This window comes from Megascapheus bottae, chromosome 7 (assembly GCF_031878675.1).
Source record: "Megascapheus bottae isolate mThoBot1 chromosome 7, mThoBot2.hap1, whole genome shotgun sequence".
Lineage (NCBI taxonomy): Eukaryota > Metazoa > Chordata > Mammalia > Rodentia > Geomyidae > Megascapheus > Megascapheus bottae.
This window is the reverse complement of record NC_143515.1, coordinates 54,954,168-54,979,419: the sequence shown is the minus strand read 5'-3', so window position 1 is coordinate 54,979,419 and position 25,252 is coordinate 54,954,168. Positions and strand designations below refer to the sequence as shown.

The following is a 25,252-nucleotide window of genomic DNA, read 5'->3' as shown; positions in this document are numbered from 1 at the left end:
AGGACTGCTCACTTGCAAAATTTAGTCTAAGACTTTACAGTGTTATTGACTCCAAATCTCCAGAGATTTGGAAAAGACCAATGTTTCTCAAGAAACTTGTCCAACCTGATCACAATGACATAGGAGAATAACTTATAGTATCAACCAGTCTCTAGTTAACCAGACACCATCTAAAAACTTTGTATACAGGCTGGGATGTAGCTTGGTGGCAAAGTGCTTGTTTGCTTGGCAAGTACAATATTCTGGGTTCAATACCCAGTACCAAAACCAAACCAAAACAAAAAAAAAAAAAAAAGGAAACACACAGAGTTAAAAACTTCGTATATAGTACATCAATTAAATATTTTAAACTACCATGGTTAGGAGAAAACTTTTAGGCAATATGGAAAACATTTCTACAGTATAAGGTATCTCTTAAGACCAGGAAAGAAATAGCTTTTAGTTAAGTTTATTTTGTAGGTTTTTGCAAGTCAATTACTGTATCATCTGTAATGCCTTTGAACTTTGCAGGTCACTGCAATGTGTCATTTCACACTGTACCCTTGGGGCTCTCCTCTTCATTTGAACCCTGCTGAGGAATAAGCTTTTTTGTGAAGTCTAATACACTTCCTCTGGCCAGAACCAATCCACTCTTTCCCAGTGAGCTAGTCCAACTTCAAGATCAGTTTGTTCACTCATTTATCTTCCCACAGCAGGTCTTGGCCACCTAGCCTACCAGTCTGCTGGAATTAACTGACTTTGCAAGCAGATACAGGGTCACTGAACGTGTAGGACAAAAATTAATCCAAAGATCTAAATTTAAATCTAAGTACTACCACTTACCAGTGTATAACCTTGTGTATAAGCTTCTTAAGTTTTTGCTTACTTGATAAGGCTGTTGTGGGCTTAAATGAGATGATGTATGTATAATACGATATCTACCAGACAGATAGTGATAATTAAGTGAGAGATTATAATTCAGTGTAGTTGTGGACTACTTTGAAAACTTACAGCCTGTACAAACATGTGGACATGTACCATTTTGTCTATTGTTCCCTGCCTTAACACCTGGCCTGGGAACAGTCTTGCTATATCAAACAGGCTCCACAAACTCACAAAACCCTACACTTCTTCCCACCCCAAATGAGCCTTTAAGGAGAAAAGGTGGCTTGGGTTTCTCTGGACTTCCAGGCTCATTTATGTCAGTATCACTTTATTCTTTAGATAAAGGCCCCAAGTATATTTTGTTAACTCTAGTGCTAATACATCAAGCATTCCTTTTTCTTTATTGTTACATGTCTTTTATATCTTGCTTTCAGAAGTGGATATTTGTATATGCATAAAAGAGGTTAGTTGGAGATTAAGATTAAATGTGAATTTAGTTATATTAGGGAAAAAAAGAGGTTAGTACCCAGTGAATTTGAAAAAGATGATTCTGTGCTTTGTGATTTTAAATTAACCATGTTTTTGTCACAAATATGGCATTCCTTGAGCGCTTCTTCTACATTCTTCTTTCTTTCTTTCTTTCTTTTTCTTCTTTCTTTATGTGCTCTAGTCTAGGTAAAGAAAGCTTTATTTAGGCACTGGGCACAGGGCTGGCAGAGGCCACCTTGGCCCTTGGTGTCAACCAGCTTTACTTGACCTTCTTCTTGAGGCAGAGTTGTTGGTATGGCCCCACTTCTTGCAGCAGCTGACGGCATGGGGGTGCAGGCGAGCATAGCACTTGCAGCAGATCATCTTGTACTTCTGCACCAACTGGAGCAGGGAGGGCTTGATGATGCCACCTCAAAGGAGGAACACCAAATACAGGGTGGGCTCTTTCTGGATGTTGTAGTCTGAGAGGGTATGGCCATCCTCCAGATCCTTGCCAGCAAATATCATCCACTACTGGTCAGGTGGGATGCCCTCCTTGTCCTGGATTTTGGCTTTGACTTTCTTGATGGTGTCACTGGGCTCGACCTCGAGGATAATGGTCTTGCCTGTGAGGGTCTTCATGAAGTTCTGCATGTCTGCAGAGCTTTTTCCACATGCTTGGAGTCCAGTGATGATTAAGGATGCTATACTCTACATGTCCAACATCCATTTTCAGTTCATCAACCATCACCTGAATACATGCTCCTTTTGCCTGCAACTGGAACCTCTAGTTGTTCTGCGTGTGTGTGTGTGTGTGTGTGTGTGTGTGTGTGTGTGTGTGTGTGTGTGTGTTGCCAGTCCTGGGACTTTCTCAGGGCTAGAGCTCTACCACTTGAGCCACAGCACCATTTTTAGCTTTTTCTATGTATGTGGTACCAAGGAATTGAATCCAGCTCTCGGTACATAATAGGGCAGCACTCTACTACTAGGCTAAACTCCTGGCCACTCTCCCCAACAATTTTATTTTTGGTGTCAGTTGTAGGGCCTGGACTCAGTGCCTAAGTACTGTGCCTGAGCTCTTTTGCTCAAGGATAGTGTTCTTTGACTTTAGCTTTCAGCTGACTGGTGGTTAATTGGAGATAAATCTCACAGCCTTTCCTGTCCTGGCTGGCTTTGAATGTCGATTCTCAAATCTCAGCCTTCTAAGTAGCTAGGATTACAAGTGTGATCCACTAGGCTTCAAATATTGTTGTTCTTAATGTATTATGTTATTTCTCTTCTCTTTTTTTTGCCCTTTGGTTTAATCTCATATTGTAGCTGACTTTATTACCTGGTACATTGTATATATGTTTGTTTATTTGAAATAGGAAAGGGGAGGAAAAAGATGATTGGTGGGGGAATGGGGACAAAAACATGAGAAAGGGTATCAATGTGTAAGAAGCAATGTACCTACTATCTGGCAAATGTAATTGTAACCTCTCTATACATTACCCCGACAATAAAAAATAAAAATAAAAACTGCATTTACTGTGCCCAGCACATTTATTTATCCAAACAAATTTCTTAGGAGAATAATGACTTCATTTTTTTCCCCCCAGTCCTGGGGCTTGATCTTGGGTCTAGACTCTGTCCCTGAACTTCTCTGTGCTCAAGGCACTCTACTACTGGAGCCACAGAGCCACTTCGGCCTTTTCTGTTTATGTGGTATTGAGGAATTGAACCTAGGGTTTCATGCATGCTAGGCAAGCACTCTACCATTAAGCCTCCCGACCTTTTTTGTTTTCTTTTGTCTGTCATGGGGCTTGAACTCAAGGCCTGTGTGCTGTCCCTGAGCTTTTCTGCTCAAGGTTATACTGCTGGCTTTAAACCGTGATCCTAAGATCTCAGCCTCCTAAGTAGTTAAAAAGAGTCTTTTAACTCTGAATAATTTCATTTACTTTCCTTCTGACGGAATTCAGATACCCAAGCAAAAACCCAAGGGAAAGGAATGTAGGCACATTCACCAATCTGCCAGATGTCAGGTGATGTGTTAGATATTTTCAGATGTTTTATCCTATCTTTTAGAGTTTAGAGAAACCATTTAAAGTAAGTATACAATACATGTAGGTTTCATTCTAGATGGCCTAGTAGGAACATGTACAAAACAAAGAGTTACCAAATAAAATGTAACCACAACCAAATAAAGTTCCTTGTGCCAATTTCCTTCTGTTTTGATCCAGGGTGTGGAATGTTTTACAAGCAATTTACTCCAGTAATTCCAATGATTGGAACTCATATTTGCAGATCCCATCCATAATGAATTGGCAGCCTAAACCTGATTTCTACTGCTCAATCTACTGTTTACCTAATCAAAGCCTTTAAAGCTTTATAATGTGTTGCCTTTAAGAAAGGCAAATTAGTCACAGGACTTTGACCCAAAGCCATCCACCAAACTATAGACTTTGTAGCATGGTTCAATCAACAGCTCATGAAGAATCCATATCAGGCTGGGATAGGTTCCATAAAAGATGTGGCAATTCCTCTGTCTATCATTATGGATCACCTCAGGTCTCCTCACCTAGTCATTCAAAGTATCATATTTAATTAGAAGTAAGTTCAAAGTGTTTTAACAGTCTTTAACATTTTAAAGATGCAGACAGTCATTATATTGCCAGGATCTCCATGGGCTTGGAAAAAAATATATATATTCATGTATATATATATGGTCATCTGCTTTAAGCAACTATTTTGATGAAGTGAAACCTACTAGAAAAAAAAAGACGTAATTGCTTCTGTCTTTCCCAAGTGAGATTACATTTAAAATATCCACAAATTAAAGTATTAGTATCCAACTGTGGTCACAGGCAAGTTATATAATGCCCTTTCACATCCTTGTTAGTAAAAGGATATTAGGAGAAGTAATCTCTAAAGTTCCCCTCAATAACAAAATTGTATAAATCAATGGACATTTAAACATCCCAGGCAGATAGCTATCTTTTTAATTTTAACAGATCTTTATAATCTTTGTCTTGTTCCATTGCTTAATCTCATAACAATATTGATGTTGATAATAAAAGTTTTATGTTTAACACTAACCACACTGTCTTCCTCCAGTGGGAGCCAATTTTCTCTAATTTGAACCTTGGTAGAGTTGAAGAACAAATGACCATGCTTTCTACACAGGAAACTCCTGCATTAATGCTCCTGGAATCCTATCACTAAGACCCCTCTCCTTCCCCCCCTCCTGCTCAACTCTTCCCTTCTGAGGGCCACATCTACCCAAGTCCTTTCATCCAAGAGACCTTCCTCTTTAGTTATTTTTGTCTCTGTGCAGCTAAACAAATCTGCCCAACACCAATAGCTAAAACAATGTGTGCTACTGCTGAATGAAAAAGTAGATCATTTCCCCTGCAGAGATTGCAATTTGTTTTTTGTTACAGCTAATCAATGCCTCTGAATGGCCTTCCTCATGTTTCTTAGTAACACTAATATCAAAATCAAAATGAATGAATTTTTAAAAACCATAAAGTACCTGGAAAGTCTTGAAAATTTACCCAAAATTGCACTTGTTTGGCCTGGAAAAATAGCATAGAACAGCAAAGGATATCAAGATGTTAGCAACCAACCTGCCCCAAAAGCTATACTTTTTAAAGTTAGTTAAATCAAGTCAAACTACAGCTTACTTATAATAGCCCAAGCAGACTGTTGACGGTGTGGTTTAAAATACCTCCCAGGAAAAGTTTTACATACTACTTTGTCTCACTTCAGTAAAATTATTTTCTTGCTGTAATTTATTTTTTCTAATTCTTAAGGACAGGGAAATAAATGAACTCATATCTAAGAGATTTTTGCTCCAAATATATTCACAATAATAAAAAAATAAACAAGTCAATTAAAAAACTGAATTAAAGCTTTGACTAGACACTTCAGTAAAGAAAATAAATGGATGAGCAATAAATACATGTAAAGATGCTCAAGATATTTAGTCATTTGGGAAGTTCAAATTTCAACACCAGTGAGATACTACTACAAATTAACTAGAGAAACCAAAATAGAAAGATTAATGATAATCTTGTGTTGGGTCATGGAATGGGCTGAGAATGTAGTTTAGTTTAGTGGTAGGATGCTTGCCTAGCATGCATGAAGCCCTGTGTTCAATTCCTCAGTACCATATAAACAGGAAAAGCTGGAGTGGTGCTATGGCTCAAATGGTAGAGCACTAGCTTTGAGCACAGAGAGGCTCAGGGACAGAGCCCAGGCCCTGAGTTCAAGCTCCAGGACTGGCAGGTTCTCATCAGAAAGCAATCTTGCCCCTCAAGAGGCATGTAAAAATGTTCACAACCACAAGGCAGGGAAGTACTTTTGGCATTTAGTTGTTTTGGAGATAGAGTTTCATTATGTTTGCCAGGCCCTTGGCTTCACCCTCCTGAATGTTGAGATTATGGACATGCAGCACCATCCTGGCCCTAAAATATTTTCACAGCCATTCACTTGAACAATCATGGCATATATGAAAACAAATTGATTTTTGTTACTCTAACTTAAATAGATTAATTTTTTTAATATCGTGTTTTATTTTTGAGGTTTTTGTTTTGCTGTAGCTTTTTTGGTACTGGTCCTTGGTCTTGAACACAGGGCCTGGGTAATGTCCCTGAACATTTGTGCTCAAAGCTAACACTCTATCACTTAAGCCACAGCTCTATTTCTGGCAATTATGAAATTCTCTGCCCAGCCTGGCTTTGAACTTCAATCCTTAGATCTCAGCCTCCTGAGTGGATAAGATTACAGGAGTGAGCCACCAGTGCCTGGCTAATATCTTAAATTCTTAAAAAATTGTTCAAATCATAGATCATGTTCAATTCATGTTAGCTTGAATCAATTCCAAATTCTGGAAATTAAAAAAACAACAACAAACAAAACCATAACTCCAGATCAGTGTTCAATTATATTTAACATAGCCCAAATAAAAGCACAACAGAAGCTACAGTTCAAAGTTAAAGGTGAAACAAAACAAAACAAAACACACACACATACATACACACACACACACACACACACACACACACACACACACACACCCCACACACAAACTCCCTGGAACTAAAAAATATACTCATATTACAAGTATACAATTTCAGTAGTAGCATTAGCTTTGTTCAGAAGCAAAGAACATTTCTATATGGTTGAGGCCTTCTAATATTTAATTAGGTTGCTAATTTTGATGAGAATCACCTTACCTTCAATTCTTTCCTTGGATTGTGACCAAGGCTTAATACATTAATTTCATGGCGACTGTATTTTAAGATAGGGGAACATGTCAAGAAAGAATATTGGTCATAACCTTCAAGGTATCTAACTGAAATCTGTAGTTATGGTAGTTTTTATTTTTACCAGAAAAAAAGATCAGTTGATTCTCACTGTTAATTTTAATAGATTATTTTCTACAATATTTTAAACATTAATAATACTTAATAAGTCTCCACATACTGAAATTAAAAAAAAAAAAACAAGAAAATCCTTACTTCCTCTGAGTTTAATTGACAAATCAATTTAGTATCACCTCTTTGCCTATCAAAAATAAAAGTCAGGGCCGGGAGTTTGGCCTACTGGTAGAGTGCTTGCCTGCCTAGCATGCACGAAGACCCGGGTTCGATTCCTCGGTACCATATACATAGAAAAAAGTCAGAAGTAGTGCTGAGGCTCAAGTGGTAGAGCTCTAGCCTTGAGAAAGTCCAAGGAGCTCAAGCCCACGACTGGCAACAATAAATAAATAAATAAATAAATGTCAGCATAGAATATATGAGTCATCTTCAGTCATGCTGAGGCTACACCGTTAACCTAACATTAAAAACAAAGTACAATATGTGAAATTTAATACTGTTTAACTTTGGATGCTGAGGTTTAATAAATATAATATTTCAAAAGAAAACTAAACAATTTAGATCACTTCCGTTCATTTGCGTGGTTTCATCAGTAGATTTTTCTAGCTTTGGCTATATTTGCTAATATTTAGAATCTGGGCAAGCTGGTGGAATTTGGCATCACTTAGTTTATAATCTGTTTTACTAGTTTTTACAAGGCACAGAAATGTTCACTTCCTTACACATTTCAAAGCCCTTCGTTTATGATCCAAATAATCATTTTGACAAAACCATTACTCAAGAAGAAAGTAAAGAAATATTATTTTTATTCACAAGACAATATGTTGGAATGAACTCTACAACTTGGGAGGGGCGGGGGAGGGGACGTGGAAGAAAAACATGGGAAGGGGTAACAATGTTCAAGAAATAATGTACCCACTACCTTACAAATATGACTCTGACCCATCTATACATGACTATGATAATACATTTTAAAAAGAAATATTTTTTTAAGATGCTTTTTTTGCACAAGACTGCTTAAACCCATGCTGTTTTTGGCAAAGTCTCTTTACTAAAAATACATTTTTTTGAGCCAGATATGGTAGTGCGTAACTGTGATCCCAGTGCTGGGGAGGCAAAGGAAGGAGGATTGAGAAAGTTTGAGGCCTGTTAGGACTACATACTGGGACACTCTCAAAATAAAAATAAAAATAAAATAAAATGTTTTTTATCCTAATTCTAATTTTTCTTATCTATGAAAAGGTCAGGGTTTATATTTTTTACCGATTTCACTCAGTTTACCTTAGCTTCTTATATCTTAACATCTTCCTAAATCCCTATCCCTATGTCCTCTAGCCTTGTTTGTTTGTTTGTGTGTGTGTGTGTGTGTGCGCGCCCACACACGCGCGTGCATGCACATGTGCCTGGCTGATCCTAGGGCTTAAATTCAGGACCCAGGTACTGTCCTTAAGCTTTTGTGCTCAAGGCTAAAACTCTACCACCTTGAGCAGGACTCCACTTGCAGTTTGGTTTTTTGCTTTCTGTTGCTATTGGTGACTTATTGGAGATGAGACTTTCACAGACTTTCCTACTTGGGCTGGCTTTGAACTGTGATCCTCAGATCTCAGCTTCTTGAGTAGCTAGGATTACAGATGTGAAACAATAACATTCAGCTTTCCTCAAGCTGTGTCTAAGGAAAACACATGCACACACAGAGTCAGAGTCAGAGTCAGAGACAGACAAAAAGTGACAGAGAATTGCTAAAATCATGATGAATATCTCACATATATACACACAAACAGACATCTTTATTCAGAGTTCTGAATGGAGAGTTCATGAGCTGGGAAAAGGATATATTCATTCCTTCATCATATACTTTATATTTTCTATCCTCAAATTCACATTGCAATTTTGTTATCAGATAACATGTCGGCAAGGTCTGAGAAGATTTTTATTTTTGGAAGTACATCACAGCCTAGCCTTCAGAAGCTTTCATCACCAATGAAGCAGAAAAAGCTGGTTGAATCATATGTCTATATCAAAGATGTATTGGGTCACAGACAAAAATCTAACAAGACTATTCAGACAGAAATTAGTGCCTGGCCACTTAGTAGCTACCAGACATCACAGATGATGTCAACATATGTGCTTCTACTTCTAGTAATATAGCATTCCATCACTATCACTGGATAATTTTACCATTTCGGCCATCAAGAAAACCTATAAGTTGGGAGGCTAAGGCACAAGGAATCCAAGTCTGAAGGCCAGCCCCAGCTATACAGTAAGATTGTTGGTTGGGGTGAGGGTAAACTTAATTCTCCCTTTTCTGGTTCATTTGTGGAAGGAGAGTGGCTATCATAGTTTAAAGTTGATAGTTTTTGAGATGGAAAGGACTTTTTTCTAATTTCAGACTTGTGTGTCTCTATCATGGTACCAAATGGCCTCTTCATTTTGGGGGTTCCTTGAGGCATGCTATATGCACAATCCTATGGTCACTAAAGGGATGGACAATGCCTTATATGCATCAATACCCCCATCAGACCATTCAGCTACACCATACAACACTGCACATGTGACCAAGGCACTGGAATGTCAGGAAACCAGTATTATATATTTATTCTTGCTATGGTAAAATTTAAATAACATAACATTTACCATTTTTGTCATTTTTAAGTATATGGTTCAAGGGTGCCAAGTATAAATTCTAGCAGTTTTATTTCAGATTCAATAGGATTCTGGAGATCAATCACCAGTTGACATTCACAGAGATAAATGCCATTCCATTTCCAGGTAACCTCCTGGCTAAGTATTCAAAGCCAGAGTTCATTCAAGCTAGAGTTTGTCTGCTTGAGGTGAGCAATGAACTGCCCAAACCAAGTATTTATCCATTTCCTTCCAGATGGAAGATAGAAACTTTGATCTTCTTTTACTTGCCATTAAGCCTCTCAGAAAAGAAGGAACCTACTATTCCCTGATCTTTGGGAGTTTTACAAACTTTAGACTACAGGTCAGAACACAGACAAGAAACTGTCCAAGAAAAACATGCCCTAAACGAACAAGATATAAACAGAGCTATAACACAGTAATTAATGGTAGGGACTTAACTCCCCTCACTTGCTTCTCTGATAACTATCTGGCACTTTATCAGCAGGGTCTTTTATCTGGAAGGATTCACTATGTTCTGCTGCCTGGAACTATTTTGGGAGGGGACAAAGACAAGCTTTCATCCTGGAAAGGAAATGGAACTACATCTAGAAGGGTAAAGAAGAGTCAAAGCTGTAAAAAGACCTCTAGTCTTTCCCTGCAGAAGGGTAAAAGGAAAAGAAAAGCATGGTTTCACTGGAAGCATGAACAAAGTTCTGGTGGACAGAAGTCCATGGACAGAAGTCACTGCAGTCCTCTGCCAGGCGGAAGAGGTGAAGAGGACAACAGGCTTTCTTCCTTTATTCTCATTTGCATCTTCCCCTAATTCCTTCTAATTATTTTCCTGTCAGAATCAAGGAAACTTAAACTTAATTCATACTGTAGCATTAATGACCAAGTAAATCATCTCCCATAGAAATGTCTGCTTTAGAAGGCATAAAAATCTTGTTTAAAGGAATGAGAAGGTCAGCCAGACTGCCTTGTCTATAATCCTAGCTACCCAGGAGGCCAATTGCAGTTCGAAGCCAGCTCAGGAAGGAAAGTTCATGAGATTCATTTCCAATTAACTACTAAAAGAGCCAGAAGCTGATAGAGCTGTGGCTCAAGTAGTACAATGCTAGCTTTGAGCAAAAAGATCAGGGTCAGCATGCCTAGGCTCTGAGTTCAGGCGACTGGACCGGTATTATAGAAAAAAGAAGCTGGGTGTGGTGGATCATGCCTCTTAGCTACACAGAAGGCTGAGATCTGAGGATCGAGGTTCAAAGCCAGCGTGGGCACTAAAAGAGCAAGAGACTCTTATCTCCAATTAACCACTAGAAAACTGGAAGTGGTGCTGTGGCTCAGGGGTAGTACAGTAGCCTTGAGCTGAAGAGCTCAAGGACAGCCTCCAGGCCCAGAGTTCAAGCCCCATGACCCTCCAGGCCCAGAGTTCAAGCCCCATGACCGACAAAAAAAAGACTGAAAGTCTAACCTGAAAATCTTCAAGGCTCAGCTCAAGATGGAAATGTCACCTGAGAGCTCCAGTTGGGAAGAGGATACTGCTTAAGAGGTCTCAAGTCTTTCACATAGGTTTTTACTACCCAAGGGAAAGTTAGTCCTGGTTAGTGGTTTCATTCCTTTAGGGAGGAGGGATAATAACATTATATGAATATCAGTAGTAGAATATGCCCTGTACTCCATTTCTAAACATGGCCTTCCTACTTGGACCTCTTTTTAATATTTTTATTATATTTTTTATTGTCGGGGTAATGTATAGAGGGGTTACCCCTTCTCATGTTTGGACCTGTTAACAACGTGGAGGGGACTCAGGGGAAAAAAACAAAACAAAAAAAAACCCCAGCTTTGAATTCTCTAACCTACTTAGAACCAAGAAATATTTATTAAAGATTGAGCAGCAGTAGCTGGCCAATTCCAAATCTTGCAAGCTGAGGCTTCTAAAGCAGTGTGGATTGTCCAGTGACACACCAGTTCCCTTCAAGACATACAGAAGTCTTAAGGAGGCCAATGTTCACATGGAGACCTCTACCAACAAGTTACAGCTTACAGGCATGGACGAGGGGCCATAGAAGTTGCTCTGCTACCTGGCTTTCAGTGGGGAACTCCTCCAGAGCATGATGCATACTGAGGCTGCCACTTTGGGGACATGTTCAATCAGGTAGCAGACTGAAAAGACCTCATCAGTCTTTTTGAGTTTTTCCTAAGTCCAGTTTTTATTTGCTTCAAATTAAATTCTGATTTCCTAAGTCATATAAGAAGAAAGGGGGGGTTAGAAATGATTAAATTATATCAAATGTATGACACTGTGAAGCTTGGCCAGAAAACTAGAATTTTACTAGAGTAATAGACTATAATTAGTATTAATTAAAATTTTGGTATTTTTATCCATATGAAATGAAGCTGTACCTAAAACTCTCATTTACTCTCCCCCGCCCCACCCCAACACACACACTCCCTTTAAAATAAAAGAAAAAAAATCAGCAGCCAAGTACTGATGGCTCATGTAATCCTAACTACTCAAGAGGCTGAGATCTGAGGATTACAGTTCAAAGCAAGCCTGGGCAGGAAAGTCTGTGAGATTCTTATCTCCACTAAACTACCAAAAAAAAAAAAAAAAAAAAAAAAACCTACAGAAGAAAGAAAAAAGAAAAAAGCCAAGATGGAGCTGTAGCTTAAGTGGTAGAGTGCTATCTAAAGCAGTTCAGGCACCTGAGTTCAAGTCCCAGGATTATACCACACCCCCAAAATTATTTAAATAGTTGCACAAAGGAGGTGCTATTTAACAAAGCAGTTTATATGAATACAATGTCACCCTCTCAATAGTCTCACCTATCCCTTTTCCATTCACCTCTTCCCTCACTTTTGTTAATTTTGAAGGAGTACATTGAATTTTTCATTCATCTACCCTTTCTCCATGTCCCCACTCCACCCCTTTCAAGAATCTGGTGTTTATTTTGTTGAACTCTGAATTTGCTGTTCTAAGGAATTATACTATTTGAGTTCTCCCTTGAATCTGCAAATTTCAGTTAACATGTTTGTTTGTTCAACATATTTACTTATAAGTTTATAAGCTAACTCAAGATTCCATATATAAGGGAAGACATAAATCTTTTGTCTCTTTGGGTCTGACTTCACTTAACATAATTTTTTTTTCTAGGCCTTTCCATTTCTTTACAAAAGATGCAATAGCATTCGTTCTAACAGATGAGTCAAACTCCACTGCGTGTGTGTGTGTGTGTGTGTGTGTGTGTGTGTGTGTGTGTGTGCGCACATATACTTACACATCACATTTTTTTGGTTCATTCTATTCACTGAAGGGCATCTGAGCTGATTTCATACTTTGGCTATGCTGAATAGTGCTACAATGAACATGGCTGTGCTGGTGGCTCTACTGTATCCTAGTTTGTAATCCTTTGGGTAAAAGCTCAGGAATGGAATTTCTGGATTCTAGAGTAGTTCTACATTGAATTTTTTTTTTTGAGAAGCTTCCATACTGCCTTGTAGAGTGGTTAAACAAGTTTGCATTGTCACCACAGTATATTAGAGTTTGCTTTGGGCTGAATCCTTGCCAACATATATTGTTTTTTTGATAATGGCCATTCAAACTGGCCAGAGATGTTGAGCATTTTTTTCTTTCTTTCTTTTTCCCCCTCTTTTTTTTTTTTGCCATTCCTGGGGCTTGAACTCAGGTCCTGAGCACTTTTTCCTTGGGTTTTCTCAAGGTTAAAGCTCTTCCACTTGAGCAACAGCACCACTTCTGACTTTTCCAGTATATGTGGTACAGAGGAAATGAACCCAGGTCTTTGTGCATGCTAGGCAAGCACTCTACCACTAGGCTACCCTCGCAGCCCAGAGCATTTCTTCATGTGTCTATTGACTTCTTCTTCTGAGAAGACTCTCTTTAACTTATTAGGCCATTTATTAATCGTATTGTTAGTTTTTTGAGGATTTAATTTAGAAAGTTCTCTGTATAGTCTGCATATTAGGCCATTGTCTTATGAGTTGCTGGCAAAAATCTCCCATTCTATAGGCTGTCTTTTGCTTGTTGGTTATGTGCTTTGTCATACAGAAACTTCCTAGTAATTTGATGAAGTCTTTCCTTGATTTTCTGTGCTTCTGCATCTTTACTCAGAAAGTTTCTTCCTGTGCCAAGGAGTCTTGGTGTTTCTTCCCCCACTTGTAATAGTCTCATGGTTTCAGGGGTTACAAGGATATCTTTGATTTTGAATTGATGCTGCTACAAGTGTGATAAGAGATCACATTCAATTTTCTGCATGTGGATATCCGGTTTCCTAACACCATTTGTTGAAGAGGCTGTCTTTCTCCAAGCTTATGTTTTTGATTCTCTTAATCAATATTAGATGGCCATAGATTTGTGGGTTTATTTCCATCAATCCTCAATCCTTCCATCAATCCTCAGTCATATTTTTTTGCCGGTACCAAGCTGTTTTCATGACCATAACTCTGTAGTAAAGTTTGAAATATTATTATATCTCCAGCACTACTTTTCCTGCTAAAGATTACTTTTGCAATTTGGGGTCTTTTATGGTTCCAAATGAACGAATTTTCGGGTTGTTTTCTTTATCTCTTTGAAAAATGATGCTGAGAATTTAATGGGTATTATTAAACTCTGGTTTTATGGGAAAGAGGGATTCTTCTGAGTGAAAATATGAACAAGTAGGGTCCTTCAAATACTACTCACTATTACCCACAGGGCAAGCCCAAGGAATTCACTTTGGGTACTGTTTGCTAACATTTGCACTCACTGCTTTCTAAATTCTTTTGTCTGCCTGATACATCTATCAGTAACAATCCAGCTTTCCCTTAACCGTCTGAATACATTTCCATAGTTGGTTCCCAAAAGGATGGCTGTTTCCTGGGCTACTGTAAGAATGAAAAGGAACTAGCTCTTTACACAGCAGGATCACTACTTCAAATTGATTCTGTGATTATGCTGGGTGTTGTACAGACTGAATAGAAAACTCACACTAATGCAGGCACACCTAATTTGGGTTTGGGAATTGCGATGATGAAGAACCAAAGTTACTTCTGGGACTAAAGAGTGTTCATCTATAGTTCTGAGAAATGTGGCATTTCTTAGGAACTAGTAGTCAGGATAAAAATGTCCCAACTCAGGAGTTGTCACTGCTGCCAGAAGTCTCAGAGCTGTGCATCCTTTTCTGTGTGCCCTCCACACAGGTTTCAGTTAGTAACCTTTTGTTGCTGAAAGAGAGAAATAGGACTGAGCACAAGAAGTGCTCATGAGAAGTAAAGGGAAAGGGATTTTTACCACCTCATAGGCCTTCCATAAACCAGCTACTATTGTTACTTACCCCTGAAGCTTTTCTCTAAAGTTATTATGTGCAATTTGGAATAGTGAAGCCTTTTCCCCTAAAATTTAGTAATTTAAATACTTTTCTGATTCACTTTCCTAATTCACTTGATTATGAGATAAATAATGATTATGATTCTGTTATTTTTCTAAGCATAAAAAGAGACATGATCAAGAAACTTGCTGTACATGAAAGCACTTATAAAACTTCACATTTTTATATAAATACTTGTTACTATTGTCTGTTCTTTTTCAGAAATCTTGTATATTTTCAAAATTATGCAATGTTTTAACAATGGAAACAAGATGATACAATAAAGATAGGAAACATTTTCTAATAGTCTATAAAGTATGCACAAATAGCAGCACACAAATAATCTCATTAAGAGTTTATGCTTCATAGCCTCAAGACACACTTTTCTCTTTTTAAAGACACTTATAATTATGCAATGATCCATGATTTCCTATAATAAGGAAAATTTCTTTTGCAAGAAATTCTTCTTATTTCTCAAGAACCTCACAACTTTAGCTGAGCCAGCTTTATTTAGCAACCTGTCATAACCACTTGGGCACAAATGCAAGGTTTTCTTTATTTTTGACTGACTTCAGATTAGAAAATGAGATCACTGCCAATGTAATACCCAAGGGGTAGAAGGATATCCAAGGTAAGCAAAGTAGTCTCAAATACTTGATACTTAAATCTACAAGTTTTGTCATTCTGAGAACTAGGCTGCCATATTTCACAGACAAGACAGGTAGATAGAAGGGGTAATATGTGGTACTTATTACAGTGGCAAACAGATTCTAGCCTCATAACACCTGGATTTAAATCTAAGTCTGTCACTAACAGTATGACTATAGTATGTATCTAAACTTTTTTGTTTGGGGGTCGGTCATGGAGCTCAGGGACTGGGTGCTGTCCCTGAGTCTCTTTGTGCTCAAGGCTAGCATTTTACCACGAGCCACAGTGCCACTTTCAGTTTTTGAGTGATTCTGCCGAGGCCAACTTTGAATCCCAATCCTCAGATCTTTGCCTCCTGAGAAGGTATGGGCCACTGGCACCTGGCTTCTGAAACTTCTTCTGCTGAGCTTTCTCTCCATTTTAATGGTAATGATAATGCCAACAACCTCAGAGGGATATCATAATGATCAAAAAATTAACTGACTTATATTGTTGAGGTGCTTATGTTACATCTTACTTAATAATTGTCCCAAAACACAAGTGAGGGTAGTGATGAGAAGTTGTAATGTGTTTACTTTAAGTGAGAAAGTGAAATTTTTCAATAAGGAAAGAAAAAACTCAAGTTACTAAGTTTTATGGTAAGATTAACTCTTCTACCTATTGAATTGTGGAGAAAAAAATTATACTTGTTTTGTTATGCCTCAAATGCAAATGTTAAGCTACAGAGGGTAACAGGGCTCAATTAAGATGTGAAGGTTGTTAAATGTGTGTATTCATTCACATATGGGAACAAAAACAACATATACATGGTGCAGTACTCTATTGCAAACTCATACTCAGGATTCAGTTGCTGGATCCACTGTGGATTTTAGAACACAGAAGGGAGACTACTGTGGTCATGGCCTAATGAAGGCCTAACAAGAGGAACAGTCTCTTCCTAGATAGATAGATAGATAGATAGATAGATAGATAGATAGATAATGTCTAAATACACTATCATGAAGAGGAGAAGGGGGAAGAATGAAGTAAAAATGTATATCTTATAAAATTAAGAAAAGTGAAGGAAGGGGTGGGTGAGAATGGTTGGGAGGATAACAATGTTAAAAGGGATGACACTGATCAATACACATTTGATTTGTAAACTGCTTTGTTGAATAACAACTCTTGTGTGCAACTACTTAAAGATAATAAAAAGAAAAAAGTATATACTATGATGCTCCTGTTTCATGTCCTCACTTAATTCTTACCCGTCTATTCCCTAATTGCTATTTTCTGCCTGAAGAGAAAAAAATACAGTCTAACTTTATAATGCCCATGGATAATGTGGTATTAGCCAGAATGTGGGACTTATTATGGGACATCTTTGAAGTTAACATTAAAAATGTCTGGCAAAACGATGTCCTAAAGGCTATCTGTGTTTTGGGTGAGCTTCACTCATCTTTTCTACCCAAATCACTGTATGCGAATTAGGAGTTCCTAGATGACACAACTACATGGATTTGGCCAGCTCAGCAAGAATAAAAGCTATAGAAAGGAATTGCCATTTTGAGTCCCATTTCCTGAATTGGGAAAAGGAAATGCTTCTCTCTCTTTTTTTCTATTTCTATTTCTCCCTGTTTTCTATTTTTCTCCCTTACAATAAAACAAACCTTTGCTAAAACTTAAAAAAAAAACCTGTGGATCAGTCTGGCCAAAAGTTCAGAAAGTTTTTTAAACCAAGGAAATAAAAATTCTCTATAGAAAAATATTCAAGTATTTTAAAATATGAAATATTACTAAACAATTTTTCCTCAGTAATTTTTCTTCAGTTATATTTCCATATAACTGAAATGCAACCTTTGGGGCAATATTGTTTTTGTTTTTAAAGTAACTAAAAATTTATCATCAACCATTTCTCCTATAAATAGAAGATGGTTTGTTTTGTGAATTTCCTAGGTAATCTTTGGTTTAAGAGGAAGCAATACTCTTTTTTTTTTTTTTTTTTTTTGCCAGTCCTGGGCTTGAGCTCAGGGCCTGAGCACTGTCCTTGGACTTTCTCAAGGCTAGAACTCTACCACTTGAGCCTCAGCACCACTTCCGGCTTTTTTGTATGTATGTGGTACCAAGGAATCGAACCCGGGTCTTTGTGCATGCTAGGCAAGCACTTTAACCACTAGGCCAAACTCCCAGCCCAAGAGGAAGCAATACTCTTTATCCAATTATTTTTATTGTTATTATAAAAATGATATACAGAGAGGTTACAGCGTCATAGGTCAGGTAATGAGAACCTTTCTTTTTGAACAATGTCGCCTCTTCTTTTGCTCTCAGAAGCAATACTCTCTAAGATGAGTTCCTAGTTATACATATTAAAACTTTATCACAATTTCCCTCTTGTTGGATCTCACTATCGATGGAAAAGATGGCCTAATTAGGTTCTTCCAGGAAATTCTGAAAATGACAGGATGAATTCTCCTATTTTTTCCCTGCCTTGCTACTTAGGAAAGTTTTTCAGACTTCTCAGTTCTTGGGGCATGTATCATATAACAAAAGTGGTTAGTATAGTATATACTCTGTCTGGTTCACAAGCACATATCTTATATTACAAGACTATAGGTTTATCTTCAAGGATGAAAATTCTCTTCTTTACTTTGCATCATACCCAAGACCTAACACTAACAAAGTACACAACAGATGTTTTGCAAACACTTGGTAATCAATCAACTGATTGGATCCTAACTTAATGCCATTTAAGAATATATGGCAGCAATAAGCCATGGATTATCACCATCAGAAACTTCCCTAAGAATGACACTGTTTACAGATCCAATCACTTGTTCTAACATGACCTGAATCGACTTGTTGAAGTAATAGATAACAGTGAAGAAAAGCTGGTCCTTACAAGTTTTGTTTTTCTAGCTTGCTTTGTCAATGCATTCCATAAGAAGTGAACTCTTCATTCCTGTTGCTCAAAAACACATTTAGAAAACGGTTTTAAAAGAGCTCTGGCACCAGAAATGAAGTTGGCAAGCAACCTCTCTAGGAACTACTAAGAAAAACAAAACAAAACAAAAACAAAAACAAAAACCAAAAACAAACCATGACGGAGTTTGTCATGGCCCCCCCTTTTTTTAGGGGGGAGGCACACAATACAAAAAACATTATTTCATTCCACATGCTGAACCTCAACTACCCTTGGGTGGAATTCAGAAATTCCAAAGGCCATGAGTATAGCTCTTGAAATAAAGAGCCAGGCAGAGCCATAATAAGAAGGAGGCAGAACAGGTAGCTGCCAGTGTGATTTCATCAGCATTAAGCGCCTCACCTCAGCCCCCCCAGAGCTTCAGGGCTTTATGCCATACGTGCATCTCTCTAACACAATAGTCTAAACTGCTAACACTGGGGTCTCAAGAAAAAAAAAGGAAAGTGGGTGCCAGTTTGGCAGATAAGCAAAGAAGAAAATTGTGTTGCTTAAAAACTCCCTGAGCACAACTGAATGCCTTGACATTTTGCCCAAAGCCTGACCTGGTATCACACAGTCAATCACGCCAGTGAAGCCAAGGACCAAGTTTCCAGATGGATAAGGTAGCAGGTCCCCTCTTTTGCCCAACAACTATTAGATTAGGAATGGGGGAGGGGAGACTTCCTGTCTTCTCTTTCTTAAAACCTATAGAATTCAGTGGTAAGCACAGGAGGACTGGAGCTTTGGATTTCCAGGCTGTGCTACAAGAGAACATTCTACATTAACACCAAAGCCCTATTAATAGGCAAATCCCCTTTCTTAGGAATTTCTACAGGCAAAGAACAACGCTTAGGAACTCTGATACTGTCTTCAGGAGTTTCTGTTCAAAGAGGACCCTTTGGGAAATTTGAACAACAAAGGATTATCTATTTCAGTCACTTCAGAAAAGCATCTCCAACTCCTCAAAGACAGACGTTCCTTATGCTTGTCAGAAAATAAATATGGATTAAGCGAACATCTGGAATGGAGAAAAATACAGCAACCACCAAAAAAGATAATTAAATTAATAAGGAATGCTTTTCAGACATCACATCGACCAAAAAGAAAAAAAAAAGATTTTCAAAACTATTCAGAGTAAATAAGTTAATTAGAAGCAAAATTTAAGTGAATTAATTCCTGGAGAGGAGGGCACCATGTAGTAATAGACCATCATAATCTTGTTAACGATGTCAAGAACAACATCCTAAATTCTTTCCTTTGAAGGTTTTAAAGATGAAAACATGTTTCATAGGTTTAGAGGAAGGTTCATCGTTTTATTCACTGCCATGACTCAGTCTACAGCTGAGTTGAACCTTGTGAACTATGTCAAGAATGACATGGTTTAAATCTCCTTGGGGAGATTTAAAAGGTGCAAATAGGTTTCATACGTTTAGAGGAAGGACGGTTCATTGTTTCTTTCATCACCCTTTCAGAATCTACAGCTGAGTTGTTCAGTGTTCTAAAATAGGACAATCTCAAAAGATGCTTGGATGGTGGTCATCCAGTCCAACCTCACTGCAGAAATCCATTAGGAAACATGACTAACATATGATTACTTTTCTTCAAATACTTTCACTAGCAGGCAGTTTAGTATTAGGGAAAGCTTTTCACTTCCTTGATGAAAAACATGGATTTTTCACAAAATTTCTTTGTATTAAAATGGTCAATCTGATACTTTTCCACTGGGAACAAAAAGACAAATTATGTGCCTTCTGTCATATGGCACCTTCTTAAGTACGTAAAGACTATTACCATATTGCCTCTAGCCAAATCTTTTCACTCTTATGGCTTCCAGATGTTTAGCTTCCTCCTCATCTTGGTCATCTCCTATAGATAAATATTAGTTTATCAATGACCCTCCTAAAATGGGGGTTCCAGAGCAGAATGACAAACAGAATAATGTGGGTTTAGTCTAACTAGCAGATTTGAGAGACTATAGCTCCCACTACCTCAAAGTAGCAATGGTGCCTCATCCTCCCTCCCACCAAAACAACCACCACCACCACAACAGCAGCAACAACAAGGAAGCCAGATAACCTTCATTTTGCCAGTACTGGAGTTTAAATTCAGGACCTTACATTTTTGCTAGGCAAGTAATCTACCACTGAGCCATGCCTCCAATTCATTTTGTATGAATAAACTTATAATATGCATTTTATATATGTATTTTTATGTCTATAAGGATCAAGACATGATACTTATCTTTATCAAATAATACTTATTTCTATCAAATGCCTGATTATCACAATTCATCCAAGACAATTCATCCAAGACTATTTGACTGCTATTGCTCAATTATAGATTATATCAAACATAAAAAAATCAGAGAATATGACATTCAATCATTTGGTCGGCACACAGATTAAGAACACATCACAAATAAAATGAAGCGTCTAATATATGGCTTCTCAATCCTTCCCCCCAGTCTCATAGAAATAATAGCCACATGTCTTACTCTATGTTTTTTACTCTTGTTTGAAGACTATGATTCACTTGTCTATAATATTTATGCCATATACAAATGTGATAAGTAAGCAATCAAGTCTATTTTCATTTAAGTAATTCAAATAAAGCCTGCATTATCTACATCAGCCTGAGAATCCCATTATGATGAGGTAACTCAGGTATAACTTATTCTTAGGGAATCCTTACTAGTTCCCAGCAAATAAAAATACAAGTGACATATTTAATAATCTATTCTAAAATTAACTAATATCAACACAACAATTTGGTCATTAATAAAAGATGCATTTTCTCTTGTTTTTACAAGTTCTTCTGTAAGTTCCTGGCACAACAACCCCACCCTACATTTCCCAAAAATTACTGAATTGGTTCCAAGCTCACTGGCACCTGAGGCTGTCATTTATCTGGGTCCAGGGATGTGCTCTCGCTCATAGGACAAAAAGTTCTTTTTCTAGCACCTCACCTACATTTGGCTTCAGGGCCTTTCTTTCAATTTCCAGGCAGAGGCATGCCAAAGCAAGTGCTGATCCAAAAAAAAAAAAAAAAGTGTTCTCTTAGATTCTGAGTGTTCCCAACACAAAGCAATGATAAGTGTCTCAGGTGACAGACCAGTCACTTACCCTGACCTAACCATTATAAAGTGTATACATGTATTGAAAAGATATACTGTTATTCTGCAAATATATACAATTACTAATATGTCAATTAAAGTTAAAAATAGTTCAAATAGTGTTCTTTCTCCCACATCCCTTTTCCTTTCCCTCTTTTACTTCTCTGTCACTATTATATTATTAATCCCTTCGCCCCTCAGAATTTTACTTAAGCAAACCTTGAAGTGTTATTTTTTAAGAAAGCTGTCTTCAAGAGGACACTAGTGAGTTGTTCTCAGCCAGTTAGAATTCTCTTTCAAACAGGAATTACTCTGTTTTGTGGTATTTCCACTGAAGGATAAATGATCTCACTGAAGCCATCATATTAATGTGGCAAAGGGATTTGGATGTCTAGATCCAGCATAGCATGAGGCACATAAATACACTGGATATTTCAAAAGAATTATAAACTAAGTGAGGTGATTACTGCCCATAATGCCAGCACTCAGGAAGTTGAAGAAATATCACAAGTTTAAGATCAGTATGAGTTATAAGATGATTCCTATTTCAAACAAACAAACAAAACAAGTTGTAACAAGCAAGTTGTAAACAAGATGTTGGGAGTAACTTTTTTATCAGCTAATTATAATCTTAATTATTCATGAACATGTAACTTTGGAAATCCAAATCAATGATTCTTAAGATCCAAGCCAACAAGAAATCAACCAAGATATAAGCATGAATATTCTTAAGTGTGGAATAAAAGGCCCAAAATACAAAAAACAAAACAAAACAACAAAAAAAAACTAATACAGAAAGGAAGGAAATAGCAGGTAAATATACATGAGTCCAAGAGAAGTTTTTTTAAAACCTATTGCTGGAGTTTGCAATCTTTCCATTGTGCAATTTACTTTAGCATGGTCAAAGCAATCCTTGCACACTCCCACTCACTGTAAAATTTTTCTTTAGCTAAACTCAGAGGTATCTTGGAGCCTGATTAGAACCTTTCCAAATACACTGTGCCATTAGTAATGCCACAAAGATAAAATTAAAACACTCATTCACTGTATATTCATCTTTTTAACTGTCAAAACAGTCCAATCTTTACCATAACACAAGGCACTCTAACACAAACAACTCTTGTTGTTTGTACTAAAGCACAAACAACAATTCTATTAGTTATCAATCCTTCATTTTCTTCACAAAGTCATTAAATCAAATGTGTATAGTTTTACCATAGTTTGTTTTGGTTTTATAATTGTATTTTATTGTTGGGGTGATGTACAGAGGCATTACAGTTACATTCATCCAGTAGTGGGTACATTACTTCTTGAACATGGATACCCCTTCTCATGTTTTCTCCCACTTTCCCTCCTCACACCCCCCCCAGTCACCCCCCCCAGTCATCTTTTTGTTGTTTGTTTACACCCGTCTATAGTTCATTTCTCCAGAAAATGAACCATGAAACACAGATGATGAAACCCAGAACTAGGTTTTCTAATTCTAAGTTCCTTATACTATCCCACAGAAGATGTTCAAGGAATGAAAGGCCAGTCTTCCCTTGTATCTGACTCAGAATCAATCCCATAACTCCAGGCAACAGTCCCTTAGATATATTTCTGATCTCCTATGAGTGATCAATCCAGTTGGCTAAGCTTTACTACTAGAAAAGTAAATGACTGGCCAGGAGTGTGGTCTAGTGGTAGAGTGCCTGCTTAGCATACACAAAACCCTGGGATCGATTCCTTGGTACCACATACACAGAATGGTTCAAGTGGTAGAGCACTAGACTTGAGAAAGCTCAAGGATAGTGCCAGGCCCTAAGTTCAAGCCCTAGGACTGGAAAAAAAAAAAGGAAGGAAGGAAGGAAGGAAGGAAGGAAGGAAGGAAGGAAGGAAGGAAGGAAGGAAGGAAGGAGGGAGAGATCCCACCACTGGTGAGGATAGTAATTCTATATCCAAATAACAAACAGCCTGCAGATGACAGATATAGAGACTTAAATACAGGCTCCTCATTTGTAAGCTGCATAAACTTTAGTCTTCATAGAAATATTCATTGAGGTGGAAGTGCTTGACATCTACAATGGGAGGTAGTTACTTTGGTGCAACAGAAAGAGGTCATTTGCAGGACATGGTAGCACATTCCTTTAATCCCAGCACTTGAAAGGTATAGGGAGGAGAATTCAAGTCCAAGGCTGTGTACAGGGCTACGTAGTAAGTCCCTGTCTCCAAAAACAAAAAACAAAAGTAAACCAAATACAAACACACACACACACACACACACACACACCTGGGGCTTGAACTCAAGGCCTGAGCACTGTCCTTGGACTTTCTCAAGGCTAGAACTCTACCACTTGAACCACAGTACCAATTCTGGCCTTTTCTATGTATGTGGTACCAAGTAATCGAACCCGGGCAAGCTCTCTACCACTAGGCCAAACTCCTAGCCTGGAGTAGTATATTTAATACTCCTTGACAAAGCCTTCACTCTTGCATTCAAATTTCAGGCCTGCAGTTAAAGCTCTCTCTCTCTAAGCCTCAATTTCCTCAACACAAAAATGGGGTGATAGCTTCTTCTCCCAGGATAATGGTAAGCAAACTTTCCCAGTACCTCAACACACTTTGTACTGACCTCTCTATTAGAAGCCTTTGTTACTTATTCCATGAACTTCTAGATCAAAAATCTTCTTATAAACCCCATAAACAGCCTAACCAAGCATAACCCAAGTATGACCTTACTAATATCTGCTTCATTGTGTACGTATGCTCTAATGGTGTTTAATACCTCAGGTTTAATCCTGTTACTCAAAAGTATGGTCCACAGACCAGCAGTATCATATTACATGGAAGCTGGTTTGAAAGGCCAATCTTGAGACTCACACTAGAACCTACTGAATTAGAATTCAGAAAATTTCCAAGTGGTAGGTTTATATTTTAAAGTTTGAAAAACACATTTCTCACATGGACACTTAATGAATTAGAACTCACAGATCCTCTAAGGAAATCACGTATGGTCCTTCTGCTGTTGAAGGTAACCTATCAGTCTGTACTCAAGCAGAAAGTTACCAGTGACTACAGCATTTGCCAGGACAGATGACTGCACGCTTCTAATTTTCTATCTTTTGAGTGCTTATTACCAGTGTACTAAGTATTCTGGTTTCAAAGTAGCAGATAAACCTTCTATAATAATGTAATCTTTGGTATAAAGAATAGGTACTTTGAAGATAAATATATTTGATTATATATAAACAAATACATGTAGACAGATGTTTTTTGTGTATTTCTGGCTTCCAGGATACAAAGGATTAGTAAAAAGCCTCTGCAGCACAGATGATGAAGGTCTACATCATATCTTTGTTTTTAATATACACTATGACTCGGCATGTACCCTTCCCTATTGCATCAACTTCTAAGTTTTATTCTATTTTTCCAGATAGTTATGAAAGGACACTTTTAAAGCCTCTGAAAGTAAAATTCACCACCCAAATTTCTCAAATGAATCACCAAATGGAGACTGGTAACTTTTTGTATCAGGAAACAAAAACCAGTCTGAGTGAGTCATCCCTGATCAAAGATAACACAGCCACAGCCAGGGCTTGGCAAACAAATGGCCACAGCAATCACATGTCAGAATCTCATGCTTAATAGTTTCTCATATTAAAATGCATAAGTCAGCTCTGTAAAACAAGGAAGTGGAACCCAGAACACCACATAAATAATACATACACTTTCTTAATGGTGTTATTTTTTTGTATTTGTGTTCCAAGTCCATTTCAATATTTGGTAGATATACTAAAATGAAGATGCTTTTTATCAAAAAGTAAGCAGAAGGGTAAAAGCTAATGTAAGAGGTTACTGAAATATTCCATAAGAACGTGTGAATGGTGTTTGCAGATCT

The 25,252-nt window shown here is 37.6% G+C and overlaps 1 protein-coding gene and 1 pseudogene across 1 annotated transcript in view; both read right to left on the bottom strand.

Annotated features, from left to right (window-relative positions):
• The window catches only part of LOC150060818 (tRNA (32-2'-O)-methyltransferase regulator THADA-like), a 241,115-nt gene that overhangs the window by 134,692 nt on the left and 81,171 nt on the right, over window positions 1-25,252 (bottom strand). The window lies entirely within an intron of this gene.
• LOC150060819 (ubiquitin-ribosomal protein eL40 fusion protein pseudogene) lies at window positions 1,503-2,065 on the bottom strand (annotated as a pseudogene).